The sequence below is a fragment of the Hydra vulgaris genome, chromosome 14, assembly GCF_038396675.1.
Source record: "Hydra vulgaris chromosome 14, alternate assembly HydraT2T_AEP".
Classification (NCBI taxonomy): Eukaryota; Metazoa; Cnidaria; class Hydrozoa; order Anthoathecata; family Hydridae; genus Hydra; species Hydra vulgaris.
This window is the reverse complement of record NC_088933.1, coordinates 22190001-22213910: the sequence shown is the minus strand read 5'-3', so window position 1 is coordinate 22213910 and position 23910 is coordinate 22190001. Positions and strand designations below refer to the sequence as shown.

Genomic DNA, 23910 nt, shown 5'->3' with positions numbered 1-23910 from the left:
GTAACCATAAGTAACTTAGTAGAAGTACGTGCTTAGAAAATTTTGCGGCAAATTTAGATGCTTTAATTTTTAATAAATGGCTTTAAAATTTAATGTATTATATTTTAAAAGTTTTTTGAATAATTTAATTGTTGTCACTGGCTCGTTGTATATTTTAGCGGTTATAAATCTAAGATCGTCACAACAGAATTACGACTGATCACTTGAATTCTCAATCTTTTTCGACCGTATGAGTAAAAAGAAATTGTGAAGTATTTTTTATTTATACAGTAATAATACAAATTATTGTTGGAGTTTCACCATTTTAATTTTTTTGCAAAACATTTTTTTGTAATTGTAAATTTTATCGAATTTTGAAATCGTGTTTGTTGTAAGAAACACGATTTTATACTTTTCAATATTTGATACAATGTTTTTTAGAATTCAGTTATATTTATACTATTTTTAAAAAATTTTAGTTACTCGTGACATTTTAAAATAAATTATTAATTTTATTAATCGGTATTGTTTCGTAATAAAAAAAAGTTTACCAAAGTCAATTTGCGATACATAATAACGATTCATAGCGCAAAAAGAAAACGGCTGTTATAGCAACGAACTTTTTGTTTCTTAAGATTATATAATCAGGTTTTTCAGGTTTTTCCGATTTTCTTAGGGGAGCCGAAATTGTCAACTATTTGAAAAAAAATGTTTAAAAAAAGGTAAAACTCCTTTGAAGTTTTGCCGTTTGTCACGTGATGTGAACACATTTAAAATATTTTTACGATTATAAAAGGTTACATCAAAGGTGAAATCTCTAGAAACAGTTAAGTGGAAATAATTATCTGAATAAAATAATTTGTTAACAGATGTTTAAATCGTCACCAAAGTGTTAAGTAGATTTTTTTAAAGGGTTTTTAAAGTTTTTACCTGGGTTTTTTTTTTATATTAATGTTTTAAGGTTTTTTTACCATTTGCACCTGTTTTTTTTAAAAAAAAATTTTGAGCACAGTTTAAAAATTTATAATTATCACATAAAATTAATCATACTTCATCAGAAATTAAACTCGTTGTAATGAAAGGTATATTTGGAGTATAACGGAAATATCATATTAGAATTAAAATGCGGGAACGTGCGTTGTTTTTTGTTTTTGGTAGTTGTTTTATTGTTATGAATTGTTACTTTTTGTTACAAATGTACATGCGGAAGTGGATGCGTTTTGCAATAAGAAATTCAACAAGAGCTAGAAAAGATTAACAGCAAATGAAATGAAGAAAACATGTTGAATAAAAAATATTTTTCCGACATTTTTTTGAAGGAAGTGTACCAAAGGCGTAAAGAAAAGAAGGAATAAGGTGGAAGGGTTGATTATAAAAATAAATAAACATCAAATCGAAAAAAGCTTCCAGGCTCTGATAAGCATTTTTTTTTTTTCCAGACTTCACAACTTCGGCGATAACCTTATATAAGGCAAAACCTTATATAAGCTAAAGAGCAGAAGGTAAACCGTTTTTTTTTAAAAAAAAAAAACGTTTATGTAAAGATATGAGCTTGCATAAATATCTTTTTTTTTTTAAAAAAAAAAAAGGTTTATCTTTTGCTTGATAATCTTCTACTGCATAATTAGGTCCAAATCGAAAGTCGGTAATTAATTTTAAAGAATCACATGTGACTATTTATTTATTTTTTATTTTATTTATCATAAATTTTGCCGTTTAAAATAATTACAACTTTTGTATTTGTAAAATATACAAATGTCAGGGGCAAGAAGAAGACAAAATAGTCTTATCGCCAAGCCTCTAATAATCCGTATAATATAGCCATTAAAAATTGCCATTAAAAATGTTGTCAAATATAAATACAAATAAATTGAAAAAAAATAAGATAAATTCTAAAGTTTATTTTCAATAATAAATGAACGCAAAGAAAAAAAGATAAAACAAACAAACGAAAAAAATATTCAAAATTACATATAACAGTTTTCAATTAATACGATTAAGAATTCAAAATAAGAAATGTTAGCATAGTTAAAAGCAATATTAGACTATAAAACTTTATATTTTAATTTGATACACCTTATTTGAATAAAATACGAAACTTTTATATATCAATGCATTATCAAAGAATACATAACTGTATACCTTAATAATTTAATACAAATTCATCCATGATTATTATACTGAAAAATAGGCGGGCAGCCATCTACATAAAAAATGAAACCTAAGCTTAGATTTACACGACATAAGTAGAAAGTTATTATACGCAAGCGCAGTAAAATTTGGATTTTTCCAGAGTTTTAAAAATGGCTACGGATACCAAATATAAAAAATTTCACATTGACAACGAACTACTATTTCTAATTTTTGGCTATTAAATATACATTTAGCCATTCATTAAACGGAAATTTCATAAAAGGAACTTCCAGTACATAATGCAATGATTCAAATAAAATAAAAAACCTCTCAAAATGAATAAAATGTGATTTCAGCAATAGCTACTTTAGTGTGTTTTGTTTATTGTTTTCAAATTCTTTTTAAAAACTTTTTGAGAGTAACAATTTTTTTTTTAATTTTTCAGATAGATGAACTTTTTTTAGAATTACCTCTTTTTTAGAGTGTTTACAAATATTAGTATTCAATTTTTCTCAAGATTAAAAGATATTTTTTCATCATTAACTTTTTATAAGTTGTTGCTAGGCTACTCTATTGTCACAATACATAACTACATTGATGTGATGTATGTGATGTGAATTTTATATATATATATATATATATATATATATATATATATATATATATATATATATATATATATATATATATATATATATATATATATATATATATGTATGTATGTATGTATGTATGTATGTATGTATGTATGTATGTATGTATGTATGTATGTATGTATGTATGTATGTATGTATGTATGTATGTATGTATGTATGTTACATACATACATACATACATACATACATACATACATACATACATGCATACATACATACATACATACATGCATACATACATACATACAAATATATATATATATATATATATATATATATATATATATATATATATATATATATATATATATATATATATATATATATATATATATATATATATATATATATACTTTTATAAATTTTGATATATGAATCACAACTAAAAATTGAAATATTCAAGATTCAATTCGATATTTGAATTCACAAGGGCTTAACATACATACATACATACATACATACATACATACATACATACATACATACATACATACATACATACATACATACATACATACATACAATGTATGTATGTAAGTTAGGCCCCTGCAAATTGGGAATTTAAATATTGAATTGAATCTTGAATATATTCACCTATATATTCTCCAATCAAATCTCCAATTTATAAAAGTTGGTTTATTTCCTTTTTTAACTATTTATAATAATTAATAAAATACATAGTAATATTTTTTCACATTTTTCTAATATTTCTAGTGAGCAAAATTTGATCAAAATGAGGGGTCTGTTAATTTTTTATGGTCATAACTTTTGACACTAAAATATAATTAGACGAAATTAAAAAACAGTAGATAAATTTATTATAAGATACTGAAACTATATATTTTATTTTCATTATATTAGGGCAGAGGCAGTGAGCTTGTAGGGGTATTTTTGTTCCCAATTTATGAAATTTTTTTCATTTTTGCAAAACATTTAGATTTGACCTAATCATGAACATACTTAAATAGAGTTCAAAAAATACTTTTTTCAAACATTTTTTGAATGTCCAAAAAATCTCTTTTTCAAACGAAATGCTGCTGAGCATGTTACAGAGATGTGAAGTTTTGCTAGAGATGATGAAGTATGTATGTTAGAGTTTATTTATGCTAGAGTTTTGTGCACAACTACTTGTTATAAAACTGCGCTATTGTTAGAATTTATCTGAATATGTAATAAATTTACTTTAAGTACTTTTATAATACCGAAATTTGTATGACTTCTACAATTATGAGTAATAACATTTTGATAATGTTATTACTCTAAAATTTGTGACAATTTATGAAATTACCTTGATTAATAAATAGTATAATGAAATTAGCTTGATTTGATAAATTAATAATAAATGGAGACTTCTTGAATTGAACCTTAAATCACTTTTTTGATTTGATTCAAAATATTGAACTTTGCAAGGACCTAATATATGTCTGGGACATTATGTTAAACTAGTTTTTGGGGTAAGTGTGAATTATTAATTGGGGTGAAGACAAATCATAGAGGAGAAGATATAAAATCCCGCTTTGATGTGGTATGGGCAAAAGGAGATCTTGGTTTAAATCTTCCTAGTGATAGATTTATATATATATATAAAATACTCAATCCTGTTCCGTAAAATAGGCTTATTTTGGAAGGGTATCCAGCAGTAAAATTAGCTTTTAACTACCTATAATATTATATGCATTAGAAATTGACAATTTATTAAAACCTCCTTGAATATATTACACTCATGGTTCCAAACTCAAGTGGCTTCTAATGTGTGGCAGTTTTCCAATGCTAATGATAGTATGAGTAGTTTGAAACAAATTTTACAACTGGATGATATATGTATATATATATATATATATATATATATATATATATATATATATATATATATATATATATATATATATATATATATATATATACACACATATATACTCTAATATATTACATAGTATACTGTGTTTGAACATATATTATGATTTTTAAATGTTTCATTTGTATGCATTAAAATTGTATAATTTGAATATGCATTTAACTTTATGTAGTTTAAATTTGTTTACAAATGTATAAAATATTATTATTTATATTGTATATAATATAATGCATTTAATATTACTATATACATTGGAGTATAATGTATGTAATATAATGTATATAATATTATTATATACATTGTAATACAATGTACATAATATGTACACAAATTTAATGCATCAAATCGTACATAATATATATATATATATATATATATATATATATATATATATATATATATATATATATATATATATATATATATATATATATATATATATATATATATATATATATATGGTTAAATTATTATGATATATTATATTATAATATATCATATAAACTATACTATATAGTTTATATTAACTATATTTAATAAACATATAAATTAAATGGATACAAATAACATATTATATAAACTATGTAACATAATAAATTTGTAAACAATTTGAATATAAATATATTGTGTTACATAGTTTAAATGTAACTTACGGACTTTGTAGCCTGTTATATGCATTTTAATCTTTTTTTTTTAGCTATATACGTTAATATAAGCGTATCATACATCTATAAATTAAGACAAAAGTAGTGTTAGGTGAACTCTATATCACTTATTTAGAAGAAACATTGAATACTCAAATCTGAGAACAATTTCAAATCAAGATAAGAAATATTTAAATAAAAAGTAAAAATTAATAAATTGTCTTGCTCAAATTTTTTTAGGAAAAATTTTTTGAAAATATAAACAAATATAAATAAGCTTTTAACAGTTACATAAACGTGGCGGAGAATCCCAGTTTTTATAAACTAAAACATTTTTATCATATTTTATCTTCTTTTTTTTATCAACGATTCAATTATCCTTATAATGGCTTCATTCTGTCAAAAATATACAAATAATATTTACTACCCGAAACTTTAAACATGTTGTTGCTACTCACAAAAATTCTTTGTATCTAAAGGCCGCCGTCAACTTTAAAATTGAAGTATTTGTATTTGACTCTGCGCTTGCGTATAATAACTTTCCGCATCTAAACGACAATATTACTTTTTTAGTAATATATTTTCAAAAAGTGTAATATTGTTACCATCTCAATAAACATTGAGCATACATTTATGATTTAATACTGATTGTTCTTATTACGCGATAAGTGAATGATTTTCAAATAAATTTCAAATTTGTGCTTTTGTTGAACCGTTGCGACAACGGTTCAACAAAAGCACAAATGTTTTGTGTAACAACATGCATTATAATTATTACCGAAAAAATTTATTGTTATGTTCGTCACGCTGACAACTTTACAGTCAAATAGAAACGTCAAAGGTGGTCGCAAGGTTGTGGTTTATCATAAGGCCTACTTGTTTTAGTTTATTCAACACCACAGGTGTGTTTATTATAACAGGCTTGATCAGTTTTAATACTTAGCAAGTTTTTCGCATATAGCAAAATCATTTAGACTTTATTTATACACTCACAAAATTAAATAACTTATATGTGTCTTCAATAGGTTCAGAAAAGCTGCGTTTTTTAAATTAAGTTTAGATAACAAGTACAAACATTATGTTTCTAACTGAGAAAATGCAAAATAAAAACGGTATCCATAAAAACTTATATCCTAACACAATTAGAGCGTTTCTAATAATAAATTCCCAAACAAAACACTTATCAATCGCCATTCAAAATCATATTTAAAATAGAAACTTGCTATCTTTAGCATTTAGCTTGCAATAAAGGGGTGGCAACGGTGTACCAAGTACTTTTGATAACCAGTAAGGATTTTAAAAAATTAGCTGCATTTTTTTTTATAGCTTGTTTCATTGAAAAACAACGTGATTCAACGCATGCTATTTTAAACAACGTGTTTCATCGCATTTTGTATTATAAAACATCCCCTGGCGCTAATGTTAAAGAGGTGCCCCAAAACCAAGAATCAAGGGTTGTATCATCCATAAAATATTCTAAATAATCTCAAAATATTAAAGATGGAATTAAAAAATTTATGAAGTTTTTATCTAGACCCCTAATAAAAACGAACTTCTTGGACGAAGAATTTGGCGAATCGAAGTTCCAAAAGCCGGCTTCGTTTTAAATTTACATTTTAATATTTTAGATGTCAAAACTACATTTGAATGAGTTGGCAAAAAAAGACTTTTCGAGTACATTATGAAACGTCATACACAGCGTTATAAAAAGTTACACACGCCATATTAAAAATAAAAATTAAAAGTTAAATTGCTTTTATTTGTTTAGCGCAACCACATCAAAAAATGTGTATGCAATAAAATAAAGGAATGAAGTAGTTAAGTAATCAAGTTCATCTTCGCAGATATTAGATAAAAGAGAGGATATAATCCGGTTTGTCAAAGTGCTTTATTGTAATTTGAACCCATTATGATAAAGAAAACAAACAAACAAATATAACGTTTGGAATTGCATTATTGTTTGCTTAACTATTTGCGTTTGTTTGTGCATGGAGTTTTTTATATAAGCAAAAAAGGTACTTTTATTTAATTGTAAAAAATAAAAGATAAAGAAAAGTTATATAAAATTAAGAGTAATTATGAGTAGCACTTTCCCAGAAATTGAAGTTTATTATCGTGATTGTTCAACTGATTTTTAAGCTAATTTTTTGATTTGGCAATCTTTATTTAAAATTTATTTGGTTAAATAGAACTATTGTAAAAAGGAGATAGTGAACTTTACCTTAGTAATAACTTATAAAAATCAAGAAATAGATATTCACAATCTTTTCTAATTCGTAAAAAAATTCTTTTTTTTTACTTTAAATGTTTTAGTTTAGGGAGATAAAACTATTCAAAATGCCGTTTGCGTCGTCATTTACGACGTGTTTAACTCTATGTGATGTGAGTATGTATTACGCAATTATTAGTTACTTAGATAAGTGGCCAAACAACCGAACATGAGTTTTCGTAAATTGCCGATACATATAAATTAAACTTATAAAATAAATTTAAATATCTCGATTAATTTTTTTATTTATTTTCATTATTTCATTGATATATTGAAAACGTTTATTTAAAAAACTGGTTTGCCATTTAATAACCTCAGTTATTGTTTTTATTTTGTTTATTTTGTGGAATGTCGGATAAGATAAAAACGGTATCACTTAATTTTTTCACTATTGATAATATCTAAAATTTAAATTTGTGTGATCAACAACTCATTTTAGTGGTCTGTTGTTTGTTTATTATATTGTATTTACACAACTTTTCAAAATAAATCGTGCTAATGATGATTAAAAGAAAAGTTTTATATGATTTTTTAATTTTTAGATCACTTTGCACAAGCACATGCACGTACGCACACACGTTTGCGCGTTGCGTTTTGTTTAAGTTTGATGTTTATCAGCGAAAACACACAAAAGATGATTGTTATGTATGTATGTATGTATGTATGTATGTATGTATGTATGTATGTATGTATGTATGTATGTATGTATGTATGTATGTATGTATGTATGTATGTATGTATGTATGTATGTATGTATGTATGTATGTATGTATGTATGTATGTATGTATGCATGCATGTATGATAAAGAATACAGCTCTAAAAATAAAAAAAAGTTGTAACCTTATTTGAAAAGCTGATTGAAGCTGTAAACTGAAACTGTGTTTTAGTTTTATATAATCTTTAAGTTTAGTAGACCATCTTGGACGCTGTATCTTAAATGACAAAACTAAGTCAAAAAAAGTGACTAAATTTTTTCGAGTTAAAATAAAATTTCTTGTCATAACCTTTTTAATATGGCTACATTTACTTACTTTGTAAATAAGTGGAAATAAAACAGCGCATGTTTAATAAATTGCTAAATAAAATAAATTAAATTTTATGACCAACTAAAAATTCGAGTAAAATTTTGTCCGATAAGATACATGAATTTTTGCAGAGTTTAAAAAACAGACAAATGACATAAAAGCATAACTTTTTAGCTTACTGTTTTTAGCTTGAAGTTTTTATCTTACTGTTTTTACCAATACGGAAAGATCTAAATTAATAACTCTTTTTTGTTTTTTATTTTAGAATTAGTTAAAATATAAAGATATATATACATATATTTATATATATATTTATACAACTGGTAAAATATGGATATGTCCACAAGTTTGTCTTATCTATCTGGTAGAAATATTTTTTGCAGTCGGATACTTTTTCTGTTGATTTTGATCAGCTTCATCAAAATAAACAAAGCGCTCACTCTGGTACCCAGTACTCTGGTAACTATTGTTTTATTATTTATTTTAGATCACTTGTTTAATGATTCAATTTATTTAACTATATTGATCTAGTGGGACCTTAAGTTAAATCGTATTCTTTTATTTTCTTGCAGCCTTTTCTAAAAGTTGCGTCCTCTCAATAACATTCTAGCTCTCTATTTTTTTTAAAAAAAAACTGCTTCTGTGCTGAAGTGTGTATTTTTAGTGTAACTTTAATATTGTGATAACTTGTGTATGCGTTGTTGGCAATTTAGTTTAAAATTAGTTAATGTATCTAGCGGTCGTGCCAAAGCAACTCTGATTGTATGACGGATGAGTGCTGTACAGCACAACAACACGGAGGGCTTGGTAGATGCGAAAAAATGTTGCAACAAAATGCTCCGTGTCTGCAACAATACGATATTAAGGTAAAAATGATTATTCTTATTATTATTTTCTACATTCATATGTATTTCGAGAAAATGATTAAGATTATATTAAAATATATAGATCGTTTTTTTGGCCAATGGTGGGATTGCTAAAAGTAAATGTGGCTGTCAATCGGGTTTGATCTGCACAAAGTTACAGCGAAATAATTGGAATATAAAAAAGAAAGAATGGTCGGAAGAGGAGAGACAGAAAAAAACAAAGTATAAATTACAGTGTAAACCAATACCTGGTGAAGTCGACGAAATAATAGAAAATATATAAACACATAAGGAACATAATAAAGGAAAAAAAGTTAGGTTATGTCAAATGGTTGCGGTACGTGACAAAATTCAGCAGAAAACAAGTACAATTCAATATTCGATGAAATGAAAGTGAAAGTCTTTTTTTGTTTTAAAAAAAAGTATAAATGTTATAAAAATAACATTCTATCAAAACGTCGTGAAAATGTTTGACCTCTTATAACATCGAAAAATTGACCTATCAAAGCATAACTTTACAGCTTTGTTAAGATCCGTTAAAACCTCTTGTTAATGTTTTTTAAAAAGTTTTATCAGGAAAGTAATATAAAGAAAAACGAAAAAGTAAAAATTGAAATTTAATTAAAAAAATAATAATTTTTTAACAGTTTTGTGAATGTTTATTTTTAAAAACGAAAAGATAATTTTAGGGTGTAGTTATTCAAGAAATACGTCACAATATCAGTTTGGCTTTTATCATGAGTATAGTTTTTAGATAAAACAGAATTTTTATTTTGCTTAAGTTAGAATAGTATTTTTATTTCACTATATTATGCAACTTTATCTTGTTTATGCATATGCAAAATTTTTAATGCTAGAACGGCATATATACAAATAGTATTTTTATTTATTTGGCACGTTGTTGTTTTGTAAAATTCTTAACTTATTAAATCCAAATGTATTAAGAATAACCTAATTTTTATTTTAATACAAATTTTTTATTTTATTTATTCTTTTTTTTTCTACAACTTTTTACTCTACTTATTTATTTTTTTCTAAATTTTTAGATATCATTATCTCTTTTAGATATCATTATCTCTTTTAGATATCATTATCTCTTTTAGATATCATTATCTCTTTTAGATATCATTATCTCTTTTAGATATCATTATCTCTTTTAGATATCATTATCTCTTTATATGGCCTTATATAATTTTTATTTTATTTTTCTGACTAAAATTTTTTCCTTTAGCTTAACTAAACAGCCCCCGCTTTTTCTTATATATATATATCTACGGTTCTTTTTATTCAAATAAACAAAAAAAAAAAATACAATTCTACAAATAAAAATAAAATAAAAAAAATATATATCTTCCTTCATGCCTTTTATTACAAAAAAAGAACTTTCCAGTCTGTTTAAATAACTGATTGCTTAACATCTGTGGTTGTATACTTTGTAATTTTATTAACTCTGCATTGCGGGTGATGGCCTAATAACATTGGTGTTATGTATTAATTTATCTGAAGTTTACATTTTTAATAAAATATTTGTAACTTTTATTAAAAAATGTTTTTCCTAACTTTATACAAAGTCTTTTATAAATGATTAATATATACTTTCTCAAAACTTTTTAAATGTGACTGCCGTTTTTTCTCGTGTATCACACCAGGGTGCCCAGGGGGCACTAATCCCCTTGAACTATATAATCCCTATCATCATCTAAAAATAAAAACAAAACAACCAAAAATAAAAAACACAATTAAAATAAAATAGTAATAATAGGCCAGAAAGTAAAAAAGAAGAGGTTTTTGTCATGTTTCGCGACAAAAAGCAACTACATAAGCAGTTTTCATTTCAATTTATTGATAATTCAATTTTATTTATTAAGAATTCGAATTTCTTTGTAGATGGATTCTTTTATTTAATTTAGCATTATTTTGTTATTTTAAAAACATGTTTTAATAATATTAAATTATTATTATAAGCATAATATTTTAATCGGATAAAAATGAACCTGATTTTTTTTTATATTATTTTTATTTGTAGAATTGTATTTTTTTTTTTGTTTATTTGAATAAAAAGAACCGTAGTTAAGGTATCACATCAGTTTTCCATAACTTTGTCACTCTTAAGTTTTGTTAAGTTTAAATCTTGGATTTTAATCATAGTTTAAATATTGAGTTTAAATTTTGAGTTTAAATCATGATTTTAAATCATACTTTGGTCATAAAAATTGACTTATCAAAGCATAAAGGTACAACTTTTAACTTTCATAAAGTTAGCACAAAACTTGAGAGCAGCTAGTTAATGGTAACTATTGCACCATTTCCCGCTTGTCCTTCAAGTTTTTTCAATGTTAATTTTATTCAATTGAATAAAAAGATGACTGCTTCTTTTTGCAACTTTGAATCTGGTTTTAATTTTTCTACTTTAACTTTTAAAAATTGGTTATAAACCTATTTTTAAAAGTTAAAGTAGAAAAATTAAAACCAGAGCTAAAACTATAGTTGATATATAATAAATATTTAAAAGTTCATTTTTTGTTGTTCAACCTTTAACATTTTTCAGCCGTGAAGAGGGTAATAAGGACTTCTACGCCCCCAAAAAACTTTAAGATCAATTTTTTTATTCACCAAAATGTATTATAATTAGTAAAAAACCCTTTTAAGTACACTCAAAATCCTAAACTATGTAAAAGTATGTTACAATATTTAAAAAAAAAATTTTTTTTTATTAGGTGCCCCTAAAAGTCCTTGCGATCTTATCACAGAGCACCGCGGAAGAGCATTTAATTGGAAATCCACGTTTCTTTCTTAGTCGATGTCGAAAAACTTGCCCAGAGGTGGGGTTCGAACCACGAACCTTTTGTTTTTTGCTACCACGGCACCACGGCTGCTCAATTCATGTTCAAAATCATTTGAGTTACAAAATACTAAAACATGAATATTGAAAAAAAAAATTTGACAAAGCCTTTTTTTTAATTGTAGCTTATCTGTTATAATTGGCTTTTAAGTGTAAGAAGAAATGTTTCTAAGTTCCACAAAATATCACCAAGTTTATCACAATAATTATTGCTAAAACGATCAACTTTATATAAACCTTTTATATAGTAATGAACACCTATTCAAATTGTATACGTATACAAGTTGAATAGGTAATCTGTATATACAGGTTTCAAATTTTATAAATTATTATTTTAATATTTGAGGAGTTTTGGTATTTTAGCGTTTGTAAAGTTACTTGTTGCTTTCAAATTTGGAATAAGATTGGGGTACAAGTTTTAGGGTTTATTCGTTCCCATGCTCTTACACTGCAATCTTTTATAAAGCATCTTCATTTGATGTTAGCAAAAAAATGCCCAGGTTTGAAGTTTGTTCCATGCCTAAATGTTGACTACCTCAATCATCAAAAACAGCTGCCGCTATATCTGATTAATGACACTATTGCATAAAAACTAGTTATATGTTGTTAATTAAGTTATTGTTAGATTGTATTATTACATAAGTGTAGAAATGCAATCTTATTATTTTGTAATTGTCCGGAAAAAAAACTTTTTTTTTTAAACTTTTTTTTGAAAACTTGTTTTTTTGTTGATATAAAAGCTAAGTTGCTGAAAATCTTACAAAAAATTCTTTCCTATTTCGGTAAAAATCTTTTTGAAAGCCCCTCTCTCCTCCTCCTTTTCTAACTAATCTCTCCTTTCAAAATTTCAAGATAAGCAAGTTTTAATACACGGATTTATAGTGTCAGTTCCGTTCCGCAAATTATCTCCAAATTTTTTAGAAAAGTAAACATTTCTAGAATTTGAGAAGATTTAAGAAAAAATTTGAGAAGCAGAATATTACATATTGATATTACTTTGATATAAAATCTTTAATATAAAGATTTTTTAACGTTAAATATCTTTCCTAGCCAAATTTATCACTAACTTAAGTTCGAAATATTTATCTTACCAAACGATTTTGTGATAATTTACGGAGCGGAACTGAGACTATAAGCCCGTGTATTTAGCGCACTTGCGCTCTGTGTGAAAATTTGGGTGGCTGTTCTTCAGGACTAATCTGTTAAGTAAACAAACAACCGTAAACAAACATATGAAAATCTAAGGGTGCATAAATTAGGATTGCATAAAATAAGAATGCATAAACTAGGAGCGCTAATAACCAAGTGCTAATGAGTTCTAACTACAGTATTTTTAATGCACTTTTTATTCTTTTTTCAATAAGGAGAGAATTTTCACAAGTAAAAGTTTGTTTTTTGTAGAGGATTTAATCGATGAGGTGCATTAGATTGAAGTTTTTCTTTTGATAAGCAATAAAACTTCTGAAAAAACAATTTTACGAAATCATTATTTATAAAATAATTTATAAAATAATTTATAAAGCTTTATTGAACTTTTTATTCTTAACGTGGCAATAACAAAAAACAACAACAGAAATAAAATTCTTCGTTAAGTAAATATTTGTTAACTCAATAAACATTTTGTTTTTAATTCTTGTGTAAATATATTTTTAAATAAAAAATAAATGTGTTCAATTACATAATTCAACACATTTATTTTTTATTTACAAAAAACAATAAACTCGTTTAAAACCAGTTTTAATTATTTTCTTAAATAAAATATAGGATTGACATTTAGTTTAAAGAAAGTTTCAAAATGTAAACTTGTTTAAATAAGAAACACAAAAATCCGAAAAAAAGTCCACACCGGGTCATGGATTCATAAATTTTTAAAAATCTATTCTAGATTACAGGATTTTTTTAATTTTTTTAATCCAAAATAATTTGTCACAAAACATCATTTTTACCGTTAAAAAATAATTTTATGTCGACAATAGTACTATTCTTAATTGCCATCATTTTTTCCCATCGCAAATCTTTGTAGAAAAAAGTTACAGGTTCAAATAAAAAATTAGTATATATGTTGTTTTATGACACTTAAATTTAGTCTTTTTTTAATTAAGTGTATATGTTTTTAAATTTTAAACTTATGAAATAATTGTTAAAAGAGGTTTAAAAGTATAATAAGCTATAAAACATTTTTACTTACTTATTTTGATTTGTCTGAAAAAAAATACTGTAAATATATAATCTTTATATATAATATATCTGCAATATATATGTATATTGCAATTCTGCAATATACATATAATTCCTAAATATGTAAATAAATTTAAATGATAATGCTAAAAAGAAGACAAAGACCGGATTTGTTTACTTATTTTGTGTATAATATTAGGTAAAAAAAAAAAAAGGACAAGAAAAAAACAACAAGAAAGTAGTATTTTTAATTATATCTTATTAAATTATATTGTTGAAAACTTAATTATAAAGTAAATTTAAGTTTAGTCAAAACTCAAAATCTAACAATAAGTTGATAAGATAATTACAAGAAAAATTCAGGGCCAAGTTAATAAAATAGTTGTTGGAATAATAAAAAAATGATAAAAATGTTTTAACAAAAAAATAATTGTAAATATAAGAGTTAATAATTATTAAGTAGCAACTCTAAACGTCTCTCTCCAGAAGCTGAAAGTATGCTGAAAACCCTGCCTATATCTGAAACAGTTTCTTGACATTAAGGCAAGGCCGTTTAATCACTATTCTAACACAGTACTTCTTGAATAAGTTTGAATCATTAAAAAAAGTTAAAGAATATTAGGGAAATCACACATTGTCATAACCTTACCAACTCTGAATGAATAGAGGTTGGATGCAAAGATAGGAATGATAGATATCCAGAAATTACTGAAAGTAGATTTTCCAATCTTAGCTAGCTTTTAGGCAACTTAACAACTTTGCGGTTGGAACTGCAAACGTCCCATATAAACAAATATGCTTTCTGTTTGAAATTTTAAAAGATTAATAAACTATAATGTATAGCGAAAAAGCAAAAATTAAACTTTTTCCTAATTCAATCGGTGGGTAATCTTGGCAACAAAAAAAAAAAATTATGAAGGAGTTATGGTTATTTTAGTAAATAAAGAACGTTTTAAATAATTAAAAAAAAAAGCGATAGTACTTTTATTTGACGTTTCTTGACGTCATTAAACAGTTTTTTATACCATTTCATTTTGACATCAAAAAACGTCAAATAAAATTGCGTGTATAACTACTGATTTTTTATTTTATTTTACATTGAACTTTACATTATATTTTACATTGTATTTTATATAATATTTTACATTATCTTTTACATTACATTATTTTTTGTTATATTTTACTTTATACTAAATTATATTTTATACGTAGAGGCCGGGTATTCAGAGGACATCGCAGAAGCTTGGACGCAGGTTACATAGCGGGCTATATAAGGGGCAGGTAAACGATAATTCGTCTGACTTTTTTTCCCGTGAACTTCGAGAAGTCAGACGAGAAAACTTTGGTTATTTAAAAAAATTAATAATGGCGAAAAAATTTACGCTTAGCAGGTTTAAGGACGGGGGTAATAAATTTTTTAAAAGCCAATTATCAACTATTTTCAACAAATTATCAACAATTTTATCAAATTTAAGATACGTCAAATATATATTGTTAACCCGTATTTTTAACTTTCAAACTAAAAAAAGACACATTATTAAAGTTTTTTCTGATTGCAGATTTATAAAATTAATAATAAATTCATTTTTTTTTTCTTACTCATAAGCAGTGGCCAAATTAAGTCGGATTAACTCCAAATTTAATTTATTCAATTCAAACATTTTGTTTTTCTTTTTATATACTCATAAGTTTTGGTGAACTCTTTTATTGTAACATGGTATCCAATTTTTAATAAATAGATAATAAGTTGTTTGATTTCAATGCAATGATCATGATGTTTTATTGCTTAAAAAAAACAAAATAAATTATACCATTAACAAAAAAAAGGTCACAACCTTGTGAGGTTTTCTTACCTCCTTCATTAAACGTTTATATCTTCATAATATCATACTAAAGTATTCATCCTATGATGATGATTCTATGAAAATTAACCTATGGGATAATAAGGGAAAAATAACAGAGGCTGACCTAAATATAGAAAAAATCATAAATCAAAAGCTTTTATATTTTTCTCCTAGTTCTTTGTGAAAATACCAATAAATTAATCTCACATTAGTCATAGTTGTAGAAAAGACTAAAGTTCTTTTAGCTTATCTGTTCATAGTTGTAGAAAAGACTAAAGTTCTTGTATAAGTATTCAAAAGAATATTTTGAACAACTGGGTAGAAGAATTTCTCTGGATCTCTAGAGTCAATATGTATTAGGCTGTATTTAATATTTCTTCTTCCTGATGTAGATGATATAATAACCAAATTATGCATACAAAGATTATCAATAATAACGTCAGCAGTACGTTTAGCTGCAGTTGCTGTCGATGCCAATACTGGTATTCTTTTAGGGACAAGTGATAGCAATTCGAGAGTCTATTATAATGAGACCGAAATGCATCTGATTGTGTACTTGAACATCCCCTATAACAATCACAGACAAATAAGGTATAAATAAAATCATGTAAATCACAAGATTTTACTTATATAATGCTATAGGTAATGCATTTATCTTTTCTTTCAATGAGTAAAATTTTTTTAATTTTAATTTAATGTACTACAAGAAGGTCTGACTTATAGTTGTAAATATCAATGTTTACTTTACGTAGAAAATTTATCTATATAACAAAATCACTTACCACTTTTTCGCACAATGACTTTCATCAATTGCAACTGCAACAAATTTCTGATTAAAGGCAGAGTCATTGACAATTGATCTGTAAGTTGTTAGAATGGCTTCAGGTGAACAAAATATTAGATTTGCTTCATTGTAATTTATCTAAAAAAAACAGTATACTTTTAAACAATAAACAACACTCCACAATTCAAAAAAAAAAATTTACTTGAAGCATGTCTAAATTCAATATCAGAATAATATAATATTTCATAATAAATGCTTAACACATTTAGAATTAATGAAATACAATAATGCATTTCTAATCTTCAATGCAATTTCAATCTAAATGCATTTAGCATTAAAAATTTCTCAATAAATGATTAATTATTTGCATTCACTAAAAAATTTTTACATGTTTTCTACAGAAAAATGAAATCAAAATTCCAAAATTTATGAACAATAATTCAGGAAAAAAAATTTCTCAGGGTAATTACCAAGCAAAAACTAGACCTTCTCTAGAGAAATGAAAAACTTTATTTGGTAACTAAAATAATGTATAATAATGATAATTATTACCTCTGTTTGATCATCTTCAATATTTTTTCTTTGTTGATTATGCTTTGTAGAAGCTACTTTGATTCCCTTTTTACTAAGTGTGTATATGTAAGCTTAAATTATCTATCCCAAATTATTCTTCGATTAAGTACGGTCATGAATCAATCACAAACCAATGTATAAAATCTTGGAATAAATTACCTCTTCATCTTAAATCACTAAACTCTATTATACAATTTAAAACCTGTCTTCATGCTTTTTTTTTGGAGAGATACTGTTTGTAAAATGTTGGAATTATTGTGGGTCATTATTTTTATTGCTTTTGTATTGTTATATGTGATACAAATATTATTATAACATTATTCTATATGTGTGTATGTATATGTGTATGTATGTATATGCGCGTGTATATGTGGGTGTACATATGTATGTAGGTGTCTATTTGTATATATGTATGTGAGTGCGTGTGTATGTGTGTATATGTATGTATGTATATATGTGTGTATGTGTATGTATTTATGTATGTGTATATGGGTATGTATGTTGTATGTATATGTATACACACATATATATATATTTGTGTGTGTGTGTGTGTGTGTGTGTGTGTGTGTGTGTGTGTGTGTGTGTGTGAGTGTATGTGTGTATATGTGTATGTGTTTATGTATATGTGTGTATGTGTATACATTTATATATGTATGTATGTGTTCATGTGTGCGTATACATATATATATATATATATTTATATATGTTATAGATTTTTTGTAACAATGACTTTTATTATTATTATTACTATTATTATTGTTAAATTTTGATAAATACTAGAGTTGTTCCTTATTATTATTGTTTTATATCATTATATAAATATATTCCTAAAAATTACTACTATCATTTATATTTTATTATTATTAATATCAATTTAATTTGTATTTACTTTATACTATTATAATATCAGTTATTACTAATATTATTTTTATATTATTACTAATGTTATTATTAACCTGGTATTATTACTGAAATTATTTTTATTTATAGTTATTATTTATATTTTTGTTGTTGGTTTTATTTTTGTGGTTAACATCGTTATATAACTTTTACAGTTACTATTATTTCTTCCTTTTCTTACAATTATCACCTTTTATCTGACTTTACTTTTCTTTTTATTATCAGTATTTATTATAATTAAATTTGATAGGTGTTTACTTAAGATTAGTATCATTACTATTTGTAAAGAATGTTTTCTTGATCTTTCATTCAACTCAAATTTTCTCACCGTTTCTCAGCGGAGAAACAATTAAAAATTTATTATTGCAAATTTTAATACATATTCATATCGAATACTATCAGGTGCTTGTCTTTCTCTTAACAAGTTTAAAGTGAAGGTAAAAAAGGGTAGACATTAAAACACAATTGATTTTTCACTGCCTGTTGGTTGGCAAACGAAACAATTTACGCAATGGCTAAGAGCTATTAAAGACTATTTTTGGTAATCCTTCAAAGATTTAATACAAAATAGCTCACAAACTATTTAAATCATACTCTAAATTATCCTTTTCGCTCGTCTTAATAAAACAAATTTTACCTTAATAAAATAAATTTTAGCGCATTTTTAAAATAAAACCACACGAAACATTACGATATTTTATAAAGATCAAAGCAAAGTCGCAGGAACATATTTGTTCCGGTGTAACGTTTTTAAATTACTGCGTTAAAATTTTACTGCGCGGCAACTTTCAACCGTTAAAGATTCCCGAGATATTACTGAAGCGAGTAATTCCATGTCAAAACAACCAGGCCATGCAACCCTATGTCTTTGGATTTTTTTCATATTTTTACCATAGCTAGTACATTATAAAATAAGATAAATCCCAAAATTTCAAGGTTTAACTCCCAACGGTTTGTGAGTAATGGTTGTTTTAATTTTAGCTACTATTATTGATTTGGTCATTTTCCGCCATTTTTAATTTTACATTTCTCTTTATAAAACCAAGCCTTTAAACGTGTGAATTCTAAAAATAAGTGACTTAGTTAATTTCTAGGTGAGGAATTTAAATATATATATAAAAAACTCATTTTATAATTAAAAAGTACCTAAATATCAATTATAAATGTTAAAATAATGGACACCTGCCACTGTAAAATTTTTAGGTGTGCGGTAAATTTTTTAGGCCTAAAAGTTCAAATTAGGTCATTGTATGTTTGAAGAACATTGTGTGAAAAAATCATTTATGCCAAATACATAGTTTTGTAATTATTTTACTTTTGTACTAAAATGTATATATAATTGCAGGGGCGGACCACGATTTTTTGGTGTTTGAGTTAAATAACTTCCAGCTAAGTTCTATACTCCAAACCTTTGAATGTTCATACTTATGTCATTTAAGGATGTTTTGCAAAAAATTGCGATGCGAAGAGCCTGGGAACAAAAATACCCTAAAAAGTAGAAATCATCCGCCCAAACGTGAAGGGAATTGATTTTTCCAAACAGAACAATTACTTACTTTAATAAGACTAAAAATTGTACATATTTTTAAAATTTTGTCAAAAAATCATGGATCCGCTCCCAAATTAAACGTGCAATTTTTATTTCTTTTCCTAAGAGTAATTCCATTTCAAAACAACCAGGCCATACAACCCTAAATTCTCTGATTTTTTTTTCAATTTTCGCTAAAGTACTTTAGGAAAAAATGATAATTCCTACCTAAATCTAACTCTAAGTGGTTCTCAAGTTATGAAAGTTTTTTTAATGTATTTTTTGTTTCCTTTTTGTTCCTTGGTTCCTTGTCTTTTCCAATTATCAAAGTTTAATTGCTGAATTCAGACATATTCATCTAATTTAAATGTTGCAATTAGTTCTACATAAATAATGTATTTAATACTTGCGCATTTTTAAATTTGCAAGTATAATATTTTATAATTCATTATCAAAATGATTTCATGTGATGTTGGTAAAGTTTTGAAGTCAGAATGCCATAAAACCTCATATTCTAGAAATAAAGAGATTATTTTACTACATGACCTACCCAGCAAACATGTCAGCGTTGAATCAACGTTGAAAACCGGTCGCAGCGTAGAAAAAGCGTTGCAGTCACAAAAACAACGCGCTTTCAACGTTGAATCAATGTTTGTTTTTGTATACTAAATCGCGGTTTTTAAACGTTGAATAAGCGTTGAAATTGTAACGTAATTTAGCTTCTCAAAAAAAGACATTTGTTCAACGTGGAATCAACTTACGCAAAAAGCAACTTTAAAGACGAATCAAAATCTATGCTTCATCAACGTTAAAAATAAACCGCTTTTTAAACGTCACATTTTCAACGTTGAATAAGCGTATAAATATCAACGTATATTATCTTCTCAAAAAATCGCGTTTATTCAACGTTGAATAAAAGTACGCAAATAATCACTGTTTAAACGTCGCAAAGTTGAAGGTTTATCAACGTTAGACATTAGCTGCTTTTTCAACGTATTTAAGCTATTTATGAAACAACGCTTATTCAACGTTACATATACCAACGTTGAAAATGTGGTAGTTAAAAAACGTTGAAAAAGTGTTATTATGCCAACGTTAATTAAACGTTGTTTTGACAACGTTGAGGAAGTGACACTGAAAATTTTTGTCTCATTAACTAGCCATTACAAAAATAATTTGCCGTTAAGAAAAGGCAATGAAAACTTAATAGAATGCATGCAGATAGTGTAAAAAAAATATTTTAATAAAGTTATGTTTTATAACTTCTTTTTATTGCGGGTAATTTAAAACTTTTAGACTTTGCATCAAATTGTATATAACATACATAAATCTCAGAGTATATTCGGTTTATTCAGGTTATTTTTGTTGATGATTTATTTATTTTAAAATGACCATTTTAATAAATTGCAAAGTTGTATTAAATATGTTATTTCTAAGTTAGAAATAGCATTTAATTTTGATAAGATTCAGATGTTTTAAGTAATATCAAAATTAATAAAACATAATAAGCCAGACTAAATTTAGTCTGTTTAACAGACTCAATTTTATTTATTTAAAAAACTTTAAACACCTTACCCTAATTATCAAGCAAATACTTCAGTATAAAATCTTCGACCAATAATGAAAGTATGCATTATTATGTTTTTTTTGTATAAAAACACATTTGGATAAAAAACTTTATTTCCATCTTTTTGAAAAACTTCCAATTTTAATAGGAAAAGTATTAAGTCCTAGTTATGGAATTGGTGTTATATATTTAATTCTAACATTTATTTTTTATCATATATTTTTATTTATTTTAATAATATGTTAATTAATAAAATTATTTAATAAAATTATTTTAATTAATAAAAACTTCCAATTTTAATAGGAAAAGTATTAAGTCCTAGTTATGGTATTGGTGTTATATATTTAATTCTAACATTTATTCTTTATCATATATTTTTATATATTTTAATAATATGTATTTATGCATGTATATATGGGTAAATTTATAAATATATATTAAAGAAATATGCATATATGTGTATAAAATGTTTATATTTCTAGTCCTAATTTTGGAGTTGGTGTTGTATATTTAATTCTAACATTTATTATTTATCACATACCTTTGATATATATTTTTATTTATTTTAATATTATGTATTAATGCATGTAATAATGAATATATATATATAAGATGAATATACATTTTATATATATACATATATATGTATATATATGTATATGTATATTTGATATATATACATATATATAGATATATATATATATATATATATATATATATATATATATATATATATATATATATATATACATCTATATATCTATATATATATCTATATATATACATACATTATATATATATATACATATATATATATATATATATATATATATATATATATATATATATATATGTGTGTGTGTGTGTGTGTGTGTGTGTATATAGTATATATATTATATATATATATTTATATATATATATATATATATATACATATATATATATATAATGTATGTATATATATGTATTTATATATACATATATATATAGATATATAGATGTATATATATATATATATTTACATCTATGTATCTATATATATATGTATATATATACATATATATACATACATTATATATATATAATATATATATATATATATATATATATATATATATATATATATATATATATATATATATATATATATATATATATATATATATATATATATATATATATATATATATATATATATATATATATATATATATATGTATATCTATATATATATATATATATATATATATATATATATATATATATGTATATATATATATATATATATAAATATATGTGTGTGTATATATAAATATATATATATATATATATATATATATATATATATATATATATATATATATATATATATATATATATATATATATAACCCTTAGATGTTGTCCGAAAGTTTTTTCGATATTTTGTTGACAAAAAGTAAAAATTAAAATGCAAGACCGGAATTTTTTTTTTTAATAATGATAGACTGCCTGCCCCAACCAAACCCTCAGTCGATGTAGCAGCACTCCCTTGCGGGTCAGGCTATTTGTCAGTCGATGTAGCATCACTCCCTTGCGAGTCAGGCTATTTGTGAGGCGATGTATCAGCACTCCCTTGCGAGTCATGCTATTTGTCAGTCGATGTAGCAGCACTCCCTTGCGAGTCAGGCTATAAGATAGTCGATGTAGCAACACTCCGCGCATGATTTACAGTAAAAAAAATAAAAATAAAAACATTTTATTAAAAAAAATAAAAATAAAAACATTTTATTAAAAAAAATAAAAATAAAAACATTGTTTATATTGTTAAAAACATTCAAAATGTTATAAAAACATTCAGAATGTTTTTAAAAACATTCTGGTCAATTAAATTTGCGTTTTTGTGGTTTTTTTAAAAAACGATTAATTTGTAATTAAATTAATGGTTTTTACTTTCGTCCAACACGGAAATGTTGGACGAAAGTCAAAAGTAATTAAAAGTGACGTATGTGTTGGCGTAAGAATCACTTTTTTCCTTCCGCTCTTCCTAAAGCCAACAAACTATAGAACTATATATATATATATATATGTATATATACATATATATATACATATAAACATATATATTTGTTTATAAATGTATATATATATATATACATATATATATATATATATATACGTATTTATATACATATATATACATATATTATATATATATATATATATATATATATATATATATATATATATATATATATATATATATATATATATATGTTTAATATATG

General features: G+C 24.6%; 2 long non-coding RNA genes across 3 annotated transcripts; one reads left to right on the top strand and one right to left on the bottom strand.

Annotated features, from left to right (window-relative positions):
- Positions 1–688: 688 nt before the first annotated feature.
- LOC136090471 (uncharacterized) lies at positions 689–9715 on the top strand. Of its 2 annotated transcripts, none has more exons than XR_010643439.1 (4): positions 689–805; positions 8828–9021; positions 9300–9428; positions 9511–9715. It is a non-coding gene; the product is annotated as an uncharacterized LOC136090471 (long non-coding RNA). The 2 variants fall into 2 exon arrangements; XR_010643440.1 differs by lacking the exon at positions 689–805 and adding an exon at positions 852–870.
- A 6725-nt stretch (positions 9716–16440) lies between these two features.
- Positions 16441–19266, bottom strand: LOC136090719 (uncharacterized). The gene is made up of 3 exons (XR_010643665.1): positions 17629–19266; positions 17075–17214; positions 16441–16859 (listed from the first exon to the last, which is right to left on the bottom strand). It is a non-coding gene; the product is annotated as an uncharacterized LOC136090719 (long non-coding RNA).
- Between the last annotated feature and the right edge of the window lie 4644 nt (positions 19267–23910).